The sequence below is a fragment of the Cervus elaphus genome, chromosome 7, assembly GCF_910594005.1.
Source record: "Cervus elaphus chromosome 7, mCerEla1.1, whole genome shotgun sequence".
In the NCBI taxonomy this organism is placed as follows: Eukaryota; Metazoa; Chordata; class Mammalia; order Artiodactyla; family Cervidae; genus Cervus; species Cervus elaphus.
Window position 1 is genome coordinate 39,035,001 of NC_057821.1, and position 12,145 is coordinate 39,047,145.

The window sequence follows — 12,145 nt, forward strand, 5'->3', positions numbered from 1 at the left end:
AAACTTGTGGTGTGCCTCCATCAGAGAATTTATCATATTGTACTTACTCATTTAGTTCTCTGTCTTCATTGTAATATTCTCTGCTTCATGACTACAGCACATATTTCAGAGCCTGAAACATAATTTAAAATCTCATCACGTTTGTTCAGTAAATGAATATATGAATAATTTTTTTAAAAAAGAAAATTCATCATTAGAGAAAGGAAGTATTATTCTGGAAATTTGCAAAAAAAAAACACCTGTAAATCTTAAAATGAATTATTATATAAAATTATTATGTAACATGTTCTCTCATCTCTTCCTGTTTTCATATAATAGGGGGAAAAGTATCTATGAAAAAGGAACAGACAGTCATAAAAAAATGTTAAGGTGAATCATGGATTAACTTTAAAAAGAGCTAGTTGGTTTTATTAAAAACTTACAAAGTAGTTTAAAATAACATAACATATTTAAAATCCAAACTGGAAGATTTAAAAACTTTAATGGGGTAACTTAACACACTCAAACTTTTACAACCTAGGTGTCTAATAAGTTCAACACAATAGCCCATAAGAACCACACAAAGATAAAAATTATAAAATTTATGAAAAAGATAAACTTTAATTAATAATGAGTCATATTGTTATAAAACTGTTAAAATATATCAATTCTTATGTATTAAATTTACAAGTTTAGATATTGTTCCAAATATAGCTTAAGTGAAGTGAAGTGAAAGCCGTTCAGTTGTGGCTGACTCTTTGCGACCCCATGGACTATACAGTTCATGGAATTATCTAGGACAGAATACTGGAGTGGGTAGCCTTTCCCTTCTCCAAAGGAAATCTTCCCAACCCAGGGGTCGAACCCAGATCTCCCACACTGTGGGTGGATTCTTTACCAACTAAGCCACAAGGGAAGCCCAAGAATACTGGAGTAGGTAGCCTATCCCTTCTCCAGAGGATCTTCCCGACCCAGGAATGGAACTGGGGTCTCCTGCATTGCAGGCAGATTAAGCCCAAATGCAACTTAAAATATATTTAATTCTGGGCTCATCAAGAGGCTAGATATGGCCAATGAAAGAATCAATAAACTTGAAGATATATCAGCAGAAACTTCCTAAACTGAAATGCAAAAGTAAAAAGATGAAAAAAAAAAAAGGGACTAGAATATCTAAGACTATGAGATGATTACAAACTGTACAACATATATGTAATTGGGATAACAGAGGAAGTAGAAGAGAGAATATAACAGAGGAAATATTAATATCTGAATTAGTAATGGCCAAAAATTTTCCAAAATTAACAACAGATATTATACCACAGATACCTCCGCCAACTGACATAAGGTGTTGACATCCCTCTGAGTCAGTTTCATTGGACCCTTCTCAATTCATTCATTTCTCCCCAGCAGCCATTGCCACTGCTTCCTAGGTGGAGAAAGGAAGTCACAGATGAAGATATCTTCTCAGGTTGGATCTCTTGCCCTTGGGAGTGCTGGAGAGAATGCTGAAGCTTAGGTTGACTAGTCAGAGAAACATTTGTGAATGGAGGTAGTAATTATTGGGGCCATGCTCCATTTGCATCATGCCTTTGCCAATTTCCTGAATTTCTTTCTTTGGTTTTTATTCCTTGACATTTAAGACATTGAATCATTCTTTTGTAATGGGTCAATATAAAGGATTTCTGCCTTACTATATGCAGGGCACCATCATTGCCTTGAATCCTCTCCCAACTGGGGGTGCCTGACTCTTTGAAATACAAAGACAAAATTGAATGAGCCGTGCAGTTATTTCAGGTGCAAACCATGAACTCTAGCTGTAAAGTATCTTTCCTGAACAAGTCTTTGAACTCAACACTAGAAATTCTCCCTAACAAATCTATTCATTTACCCTAGTATATGAAGTGTTTATGTTGTGGGGAGGGGATCAGTGAAAAATGATTCCTCGTGAAATTTAGAATGGCACTCTGAGGACTATGCTTTGTTGTGCTAATACGTAGAAGCATTTCGGGATAAGGAGCACCCTCTGAGTAGTTCTTTACTCTAGGAAGCTGTCCTCACCTTACGCCCAGTTCACTACATAACATATTAGCCAGATGCTTTCTCAGATATGTTCTACTTCTGTTGTTTTGACATGACCACTGACAAAGTGTTTCTGGCTTCCAGCACTGGGTCAGATCTAACCCAGCCAAACCCATTCTTGCCGCCGTATTTTCCCACAGTTGTAATGCAATAAGCTTTGAGAAGGCCACATAAATGAGGCCTGTCACAAAGCTAGAGGTCACTGGTTGATCTGTGTGAAGATCCTGTGGGAGATGCTGGGCTTTAAAGGTTAATCCTGCAGAAAATTTGAGAGCCCTGAAGGTTACATTGGAGACGGCTGGCCTAACAGTGCACGTGGTGGGCACTCAGTCTATACTTCATAATTGATTGATTTTCCTTCTGGAAACTTACAAAGGCCTATGGCAAAAACAACAGGATCATTTCCCTTCATTTCACCCTAGTGCGCTTTGCTATTAGGGTTAGAGACTTGAAAAGAAACTGATTTATTATTCCTGGAATGAAAATTTCCCATTTTGGTTTAATTTTGCATAGGTGACAAGCCACATGTAAGTGGGTGTTTAGAGTCAGACATGAAACCTTTAATAGATTTACAGAGTTATTTTGTTGTTAGCATTATGTTCTTCTCCAAAACAGACTAATGCAGTTTTAAAAAAAGGCAAATAATTAAAGTTCTTTCTAGGTTTTAAAGATAGATGAAGAGTTTAATATCATCTCTATAAAGTGCTCTTGAAATTTAATCTAACTTTGTCCAACTTTCTTCTTAGGTAATGGATTTCCAGGGCTGTGGACAGGCCAGCTTTGTGCATGGTAAGCACTAGAGTGGGGGATATTAGTGTCGGTGAAGCACGGTTTTAGCATCACTCTCTTCTGTCCTTCAGCCTTTTAGCCCCTTCATAACCACCTGACACTCTTCAGCTGGGATTACAAAGAGCAATTGCTGTGGTCACCAAGATAAAGTAGTGCAATTCTTTTGGCCAGACCCATACTGTTAGCCACATGGGAGAATGATGGAAGTGAGAGAAGAGGAGATAAGAAGAGTTGCTTCTTCAAGGCCATGCTATACAAGCTTTATCTAAGTTACAGGCTGTATCCACTGGCTTGCTTGGGAAAATGAAATTTAATCTGCTTGCATTGTGCTTAATTCTGCAAATTTAAGAGAATGGAGACACATCTCCCAACGAGAAAAGGATTTAGAGGAAGGCTCTTCTCTCAGACCAAGCAGGAAAGTTCCTTTTAAGCCTCAGCCCTCCATAGTCTCTGCTACGTTCACTGTATCATGGGTGATTTGCAGCATCCTGGTTGAGGTAACACATCAGCAAAGTTCAGAGCTGGACCCGCATATGAACCTTGTTGAGGAAAACAGGGTGAGCTGTTATTGCTATAAAAAGAAAAACATGCTTTCTCATGCACTTCAGAACTGTAGGAAAGAAAACAAAAATCACAAAGACAGCAGACTGAATACAAAAAATGCAATTATCTTTTGTTCATTCATATTCCATTTGGTAAGAGAAAAATTATATGCTGTTGGGCTTGGTACCCTTCAAAACATTGAAAAATCAATCAATCAAATAAATTAGGTACTTTGGAATTTTACAGCCGATGCCAAGGACATGCCATAGGGATTGCTTATGAATTTCAGAACTATTTTTAATAAGATATATTGCATTAAAAACATTTTGAAATGATTTGAAACAATACAATGTAATAAAAATAAATGTGGAAGAAGAAATAACAACCACTGGGCCGGGCCTTCATTTGGGAAGGGAAAACAACATCCACGCAAAGCTTGGCCCTGTTCGATTTTAAATGTGGTATCAGGCCTTTATTTTTCAAAAGAAATTTCAAAAGTCAAGTCTTCCAAAGCCCATGAGTGATTGCATTGTACAGTGTGGGGATAGTCTTTGCCACATACTTCTTGGCCTGAGAATTCATTCTGCAGAGTCAAAGGCTCCTCCCTAGCCAATGCCCACATATCCTGGCAATTCTCAGGTCAGTCCCTGTACTAAAGCCTACAGGAAATGCTCCATGGACTTGGCTATGAATGTTAAGGCAATATTGTGTGGATTTTTGCTGTCTGTCCAGCTATCTAGAGCTGCAGATATTCATTTATAGGCTGACTGTCATTGGTGGACATTGGCATATCCACAAATTTATCAGTTTCTTTGTATACTTTCTGTTGTTTAGTCGTTATGTCCAACTCTTTTGCGACCTCATGGACTGCAGCCCACGAAGCTCCTCTGTCCCTGGGACTTCCCAGGCAAGAATACTAGAGTGGGTTGCCATTTCCTTCTCCAGGGGATCCTCCTGACCCAGGGATCGAACCCATGTCTCCTGCTTGTCAGACTGATTCTATACCACTGAACCACCTGGGGAGCCTGTAGTTTCTGTTATCAGAGCTTTAACATCTAAAGATAGTTATTAGTTAATACATGTTTGTACTCTTGTGTACAAAGCTCAACATATATAAAGGAAAAGTAGTACATGATGGCAAAATATTCCCTAGGTTTGCCAAGAATAAACAGATTCTATTCAGTGCAAGTTTAGTGGAACCTGTATTTCAGTCATACTCTAATATTTTAAAAAGAAGTTAATCCACATATATTAAATTGGGGAATTCTCTTCATCAGATGTTGGTTTATTCATGATATATAATCTCTTAACTCTTTCTGGTAACAGAGTTTATTTTACACTAATGTGATATCTACTTATTTAAATGATCAGGTATTGGTTATGTCATCTGACAAACAGTATCACAATGCTTGATATGTATTTTTGGATTCCTTAAGGACAGAGCACAAAGGCTGTCTATGTTAATGTAAATAGGCACATTTTGGCCATGGGAAATCACCATTATAAAAACAGAGAGGAGGAAGCAGACACTCGTTGGGTCGGGGGTGGAGAAGCCAAATACCATGGTTCAGTTTAATCACTCAGTCATGTCCAAAATTTGTGACCCCGTGGACTGCAGCACGCCAGGCCTCCCTGTCCATCACCAACTCCCAGACCTTTCTCAAGCTCATGTCCATCAAGTCCATTTTGGTACATTTGTACCAAAATGTGTATTTATAATGTTCACCATAGCATTCTTTAAAGTAGTCCGAAACTGAAAAATTCAAAAGTCAATCAGGAGCTATCAGTTCAGTTCAGTTGCTCAGTCGTGTCCGACTCTTTGCAACCCCATGAACCACAGCACGCCAGACCTCCCTATCCATCACCAACTCCGGGAGTTCACTCAAACTCATGTCCATTGAGTCGGTAGTGCCATCCAACCATCTCATCTTCTATCATCCCCTTCTCCTCCTGCCCTCAATCTTTCCGAGCATCTGGGTCTTTTCCAGTGAGTCAGCTCTTCGCATCAGGTGGCCAAAGTGTTGGAATTTCAGCTTCAACATCAGTGCTTCCAGTGAACACTCAGGACTGATCTCCTTTAGGATGGACTGGTTGGATTTCCTTGTGTCCAAGGGACTCTCAAGAGTCTTCTCCAACACCACAGTTCAAAAGCATCAATTCCTCGGTGCTCAGCTTTCTTTATAGTCCAACTCTCACATCCATACATGAGTACTAGAAAAACCATAGCTTAGACTAGACAGACCTTTGTTGGCAAAGTAATCTCTCTGCTTTTAAATATGCTATCTAGGTTGGTCAGAGCTTTTCTTCCAAGGAGAAAGTGTCTTTAATTTCATGGCTGCAGTCACCATCTGCAGTGATTTTGGAGTCCCCAAAAATAAAGTCTCTCACTGTTTCCACTGTTTCCCCATCTATTTGCCATGAAGTGATGGGACCGGATGCCATGATCTTAGTTTTCTGAATGTTGAGTTCTAAGCCAACTTTTTCACTGTCCTCTTTCACTTTCATCAAGAGGCTCTTTATTTCTTTGTTTTCTGCCATAAGGGTGGTGTCATCTGCATATCTGAGGTTATTGATACTTCTCCCAGCAATCTTTATTTCACCTTGTGCTTCATCCAGCATTTCACATGATGTACTGTGCATGTAAGTTAAATAAGCAGGGTGACAATATACAGCCTTGATGTACTCCTTTCCTGATTTGGAACCAGTCTGTTGTTCCATGTCAGGTTCAAACTGTTGCTTCTTGACCTCCATATGGATTTTCAGGAGGTCTGTATTCCCATCTCTTTCAGAATTTTCCAGTTTGTTGTGATCCACACAGTCAAAGGCTTTGTCATAGTCAATAAAGCAGAAGTAGATGTTTTTTCTGGAACTCTCTTGCTTTTTGTATGATCCAACAGATGTTGGCAATTTGTGTGATCCAACAGATGTTGGCAATCTCTGGTTCAACTGCCTTTTCTAAATCTAGCTTGAACATCTGGAAGTTCACAGTTCATATACTGTTAAAGCCTGGCTTGGAAAATTTTCAGCATTGCTTTACTAGTGTGTGAGATGAGTGCAATTGTGCAGCAGTTTGAGCGTTCTTTATAATTGCCTTTCTTTGGGATTGGAATGAAAACTGACCTTTTCAAGTCCTGTGGCCATTGCTGAGTTTTCCAAATTTGCTAACATATTGAGTGCAGCACTTTCACAGCATCATCTATTAGGATTTGAAATAGCTCAACTGGAATTCCATCACGTCTACTAGCTTTGTGCATGGTGATGCTTCCTAAGGCATGCTTGACCTCACATTCCAGGATGTCTGCTCTAGGTGAGTGATTGCACCATCATGCCCATTCCAGTCCATTTTAGTTCACTGATTCCTAAAATATCAATGTTCATTCACTCTTGCCATCTCCTGCTGACCACTTCCAATTTACCTTGATTCATGCACCTAACATTCCAGGTGCCTATGCAATATTGCTGTTTACAGCATCAGACTTTACTTCCATCACCAGTCACATCCATGACTGGGTGTTGTTTTGCTTTGGCTCCATCTCTTCATTCTTTCTGGATTTATTTCTCCACTGATCTCCAGGAGCATACTGGGCCCCTACTGACCTGGGGAGTTCCTCTTTCAGTGTTGTATATGTTTGCCTTTTCATACTGTTCATGTGGTTCTCAAGGCAAGAATACTGAAGTGGTTTGCTATTCCCTTCTCCAGTGGACCACATTTTGTCAGAACTCTCCACTATGACCCATCCATCTTGGGTGGCCCTACGTGGCATAGCTCATAGTTTCATTAAGTTAGACAAGGCTGTGGTCCATGTGATCCATTTGGTTAGTTTTCTGTGATTGTAGTTTTCATTCTGCCTGCTCTCTGATGGATAAGGATAAGAGGCTTATGGAAGCCTCTTGATGGGAGAGACTGACCGAGGGGGAAACTGGGTCTTATTCTGATGGACGGGGCCATGTTCAGTAAATCTTTAATCCAAATCTCTGTTGATGGGCAGGGCTGTGTTCCCTCTCTGTTGTTTGACCCGTGGTCAAACTATGGTGGAGGTAATGAAGATAATGGCGACCTCCTTCAAAGGTCCCCTGCATTCACTGCCACACTCAGTGCCCCGACCCTGCAGCCGGCCACCACCAACCCGTGCCTCTGCTGGAGACTCCTGGACACTCATAGGCAAGTCTGGGTCAGTCTCTTGTGGGGTCACTGCTCCTTTCTCCTGGGTCCTGGTGCACACAACGTAGACACAGAAATCTAAGGAAATGAGGACCTGTTTTAAGGGCAAGAGTATGGGACTTGTGAAGTAAAAGACAAGTAACTTTCATGATGTTCTCAATATAACAGCAATATGTAGCCCCAGGACTATGGTAATGTGAGCTGTACACTTATCTTTAGTTCAGTGGTTCCCTGGGAATTGAATCCAGCTGGGCTTTTTCCAGTGATGAGACAGAATGTTGAAATAAAGAGTACATTCAGGACATGAATATATCTCAGTAGAGACTGAGAACAGAAGAGGATACAAAGCTAGGTAATTAGGAGAATTACTGAAGCTGAGCGCCAAAGAATTGATGCTTTTGAACTGTGGTGTTGGAGAAGACTCTTGAGAGTCCCTTGGACTGCAAGGAGATCCAGCCAGTCCATCCTAAAGGAGATCAGTCCTGGGTGTTCATTGGAAGGACTGATGCTGAAGCTGAAACTCCAATACTTTGGCCACCTCATGTGAAGAGTTGACTCATTGGAAAAGACCCTGATGCTGGGAGGAATTGGGGGCAGGAGGAGAAGGGGACGACAGAAGATGAGATGGTTGGATGGCATCACTGACTCAGTGGACATGAGTTTGAGCAAGCTCTGGGAGTTGATGATGGACAGGGAGGCCTGGCATGCTGCAGTTCATGGGGTTGCAAAGAGTCAGACATGCCTGAGCAACTGAACTAAGTTAGGAGAAATATTGTTCCCTAAAGAATCCTTAGTAATAGTGGATGAGATGCCATTTTATATGGGATAGGGTGTAAGTCAATGTTCATTACATTTTAAAAAATTTGAAAGCCTCGAGAAGATTGGAAAATGTGCAAGTTATATTGTTATCTCAAAATCCTTAGTGAAACTTTATTTAGGGGAAATATAAAAATGTATCAAGGCAGCGAGAAATTTATTGTAACTGAAATAAAACCTCAGTGTCCTAAGGCCGTAGCCTGGACCAAAACTGAAATATCATGGCTCCATATAAACAGCACTGTACAAAGAGTAGGACAACTCTAGTCTTTCCTTTTACTTTCCTTCTAAACTTTCTCATTTTCTGCCTGCCTTGTTTTTAAAAGCTTCCAGGCTTTATCACTGAGACTTACATGTCTTTGGCAAGCCTCAATTTCTTGGCCAACGCTATGTGATTTCTAGAGGACCAGATGACAACAAGATGCTGGCAAGTGCCTTGAAAAGTAGAAGTGCACAAATAGAAGCCACTTGATAATGGGAGTGCTTTGTGGGCAAGTGGTAGAGGAGTGTTTCTCCCAGAGGTGAGAGAAAGGCTTGTGTTCTTTATTCAGTGTCTTCCTCCTGTAGTTCCTGATTCTCTTTTCTGCTCTCATCTTCACACAGAAATTTGTTCATGATTAGCCTCAGGTTTGCCCAGGAGCCTCTGCTAGGGAAATACAGTGGGTTTTTTGTTTGTTTTTTCATCTCTGTTTCAGCACACCAGTCGGAAGGAATGGTGACCGACTGAAAACGTCAGGCACCATCTTGATTTTGATGGTCTTGGTAACTAAGGAGTGACTAGAAAGGGTGACATACAGAGCTTATTTTCAAAGAATGCCAAAATATTTGATCACTTTAGCAGTAGGACTTCAGACTCCACAGCCAACTCTTTAAAATCTACTATCAGAATATCAAAAGAAATGTGTCCTGGATAGCATCAGAGTACCGAGATGGTCAACCAACATTGCCCTCCAAGGGGATGGGAGGACATTATGATGTACTCACCAAAAAAAAGGTATTAAACTAAATTTATAGGCAGTACCTAAAATAACCACTTCTGCTATTTAACCTCATGTATCTTGGACAAGTGTACCCTGGCTCCTTTAAAGAGCTGTATAGCACATATACAGGTCTGGAAGAAGCACAAGCTGGAATCAAGATTGCCAGGAGAAATATCAATAACCTCAGATGTGCAGATGACACCACCCTTATGGCAGAGAGTGAAGAGGAACTAAAGAGCCTCTTGATGAAAGTGAAAGAGGAGAGCGAAAAAGTTGGCTTAAAGCTTAACATTCAGAAAACTAACATCATGGCATCTGGTCCCATCACCTCATGGGAAATAGATGGGGAGACAGTGGAAACAGTGTCAGACTTTATTTTTTTGGGCTCCAAAATCCCTGCAGATGGTGACTGCAGCCATGAAATTAAAAGACACTTACTCCTTGGAAGGAAAGTTATGACCAACCTAGATAGCATATTAAAAAGCAGAGACATTACTTTGCTAACAAAGGTCCGTCTGGTCAAGGCTATGGTTTTTCCAGTGGTCATGTATGGATGTGAGTGTTGGACTATAAAGAAAGCTGAGCACCAAAGAATTGATGCTTTTGCACTGTGGTATTGGAGAAGACTCTTGAGAGTCCCTTGGACTGCAAGGAGATCAAACCAGTCCATCCTGAAGGATATAGGTCCTGGGTGTTCATTGGAGGGACTGATGCTGAAGCTGAAACTCCAGTACTTTGGCCACCTCATGCAAAGAGTTGACTCATTGGAAAAGACACTGATGCTGTGAGGGATTGGGGGCAGGAGGAGAAGGGGACAACAGAGGATGAGATGGTTGGACGGCATCACCGACTTGATGGGCATGAGTTTGAGTGAACTCCGAGAGTTTGTGATGGACAGGGAGGCCTGGCAGCTGTGATTCATTGGGTCCCAAAGAGTCGGACACGACTGAGCGACTGAACTAACAAACTATAACACATATAGACACCAGTATCTGGTGTATTATAGGTTCTCAACCATTTTTGATAACAATAAATAAATCAAAATATTTGTATACCTTGGGTCAGTAGTTTCTCATTTCCCAGACTTAATTTAAAAGGGTATTATACTTATGAATTAATAAAATTCTTATGTGCTTTTACAGTTATCCACTGATCCAACTATTGTACCTGTAGTCAGAGAGGAATCTGTTTCTGGTCTGCCAAGTAACAAATGGTGAGACTTCAATTTCTTCATCTCTAAATTAAAAGACTTAGCTAGAACATTCTGTTATTCTATATACCACACAACTGTATATAAATACACACAACCAAACAGATCTTGGTTGAGAGTAAAGGGAAAATCATGGAGTCTGCCGATGGCATAGGCTAGGCATGGGTGCCATGTTTAAAGGTGTGATTCAAGTTCATGACCATCTCTAGTGCAGAAGAAATTTGGAGCTAATTATATTTTTTAAAGGTTACTAGGTTTTCTTGTTTAAATACTGATAGGGACCTTGTATTCAGCCTTCAAAGATCCCCAATAAACCTTCTATGTTTTGCTACTGGGTCCTCAAGGCAACCCTTTTACCTCTCACTACTCCTAGATCTCCTAAATTGCAGAGAATTGGGGTGTGGTTTTGTAGAGATAAGGAAATAAACAGGAGCTGAGCTTCCCTGGGAGAAGCGATGGCTGCTCTGCTGAAGATGGTCTGATTAAGGAAAAAGAAATCAGAGGAGAGAAGGAGCCATAGTGGAAGCCTGCTTATGGTATTGGAGAGTATTTAAATCTATGATTCAAACTCTAAGAAATTCTAGAACCCTTTCCCACCTTCCTCTCCTCCCTCCTAACCTGATCCTGTCTCAAAATACTTGAAAAGATCTCATTTGGCAAATTGGCATGAGACTTTTGGGATGCAATGAGCAGAATGTACTGTGGTCTGAAATCAGCTTGGCCACAGCAATGGAGCTGTGGGCTGGGATGGGAATAGTATGTCACAGAAATGTGCTAAATGCCTGTGTGTCAGACCCTGTGTGAGAGATTCTTATATACCTTGCCACTTCACTCCTTAAAAATCAGTTTCCTAAGTATTAAATATTTTCAAACATACAGATAATCATATTACATCACTATTATTAGCACTATTATCATTCAATTATTATTGAAATTAAAAGATGCTTGCTCCTTGGAAGAAAAGCTATAAACAACCTAGACAGCATATTTTAAAAGCAGAGACATTACATTGCTAACAAAGGTCCATCTAGTCAAAGCTATGTTTTTTTCCAGAAGTCATGTATGGATGTGAGAGTGGCACTATAAAGAAAATTGAGCACTGAAGAATTGATGCTTTTGAACTGTGGTGTTGGAGAAGACTCTTTGAGAGTCCCGTGGACTGCAAAGAGATCCAACCAGTCCACCCTAAAGGAAATCAGTACTGAACATTCATTAGAAGGACTGATGCTGAAGCTCCAATACTTTGGCCACCTGATGCAAAGAACTGACTCATTAGAAAAGACCCTGATGCTGGGAAAGATTGAAGGTAGGAGGAGAAGGGGATGACAGAGGACGAAATGGTTGGATGGCATCACTGACTCGATGGACATGAATTTGAGCAAGCTCCAGGCGTTGGTGATGAACAGGGAAGCCTGGCATGTTGCCGTCCACGGGGTTGCAAAGAGTCGGACACGACAGAGTGACTGAACTGAATTGATTATTAACACAGGTAAGCATTAATGTTAAATTTGGTTGGCAAAGATTTTTAAAATGATGGAAGTAAAATCTTACCCACTCAGCTGAAATACAACCGCTTCACCCATCCAA

The 12,145-nt window shown here is 40.5% G+C and overlaps 1 long non-coding RNA gene across 2 annotated transcripts in view; it reads left to right on the forward strand.

The window, feature by feature from the left end:
• LOC122697554 overlaps positions 1-11,654 on the forward strand; it is a 41,829-nt gene extending 30,175 nt beyond the window's left edge. Inside the window, exons 3-4 of one of the 2 annotated variants that reach the window (XR_006342108.1) lie at positions 1,387-1,528; positions 2,805-2,834. This is a non-coding gene — a long non-coding RNA (uncharacterized LOC122697554). Of the gene's footprint in view, positions 1-1,386; positions 1,529-2,804; positions 2,848-11,611 lie in introns of those variants that run through there. The other variant, XR_006342109.1, reaches the window with a different exon arrangement.
• The last annotated feature ends 491 nt before the right edge of the window (positions 11,655-12,145 follow it).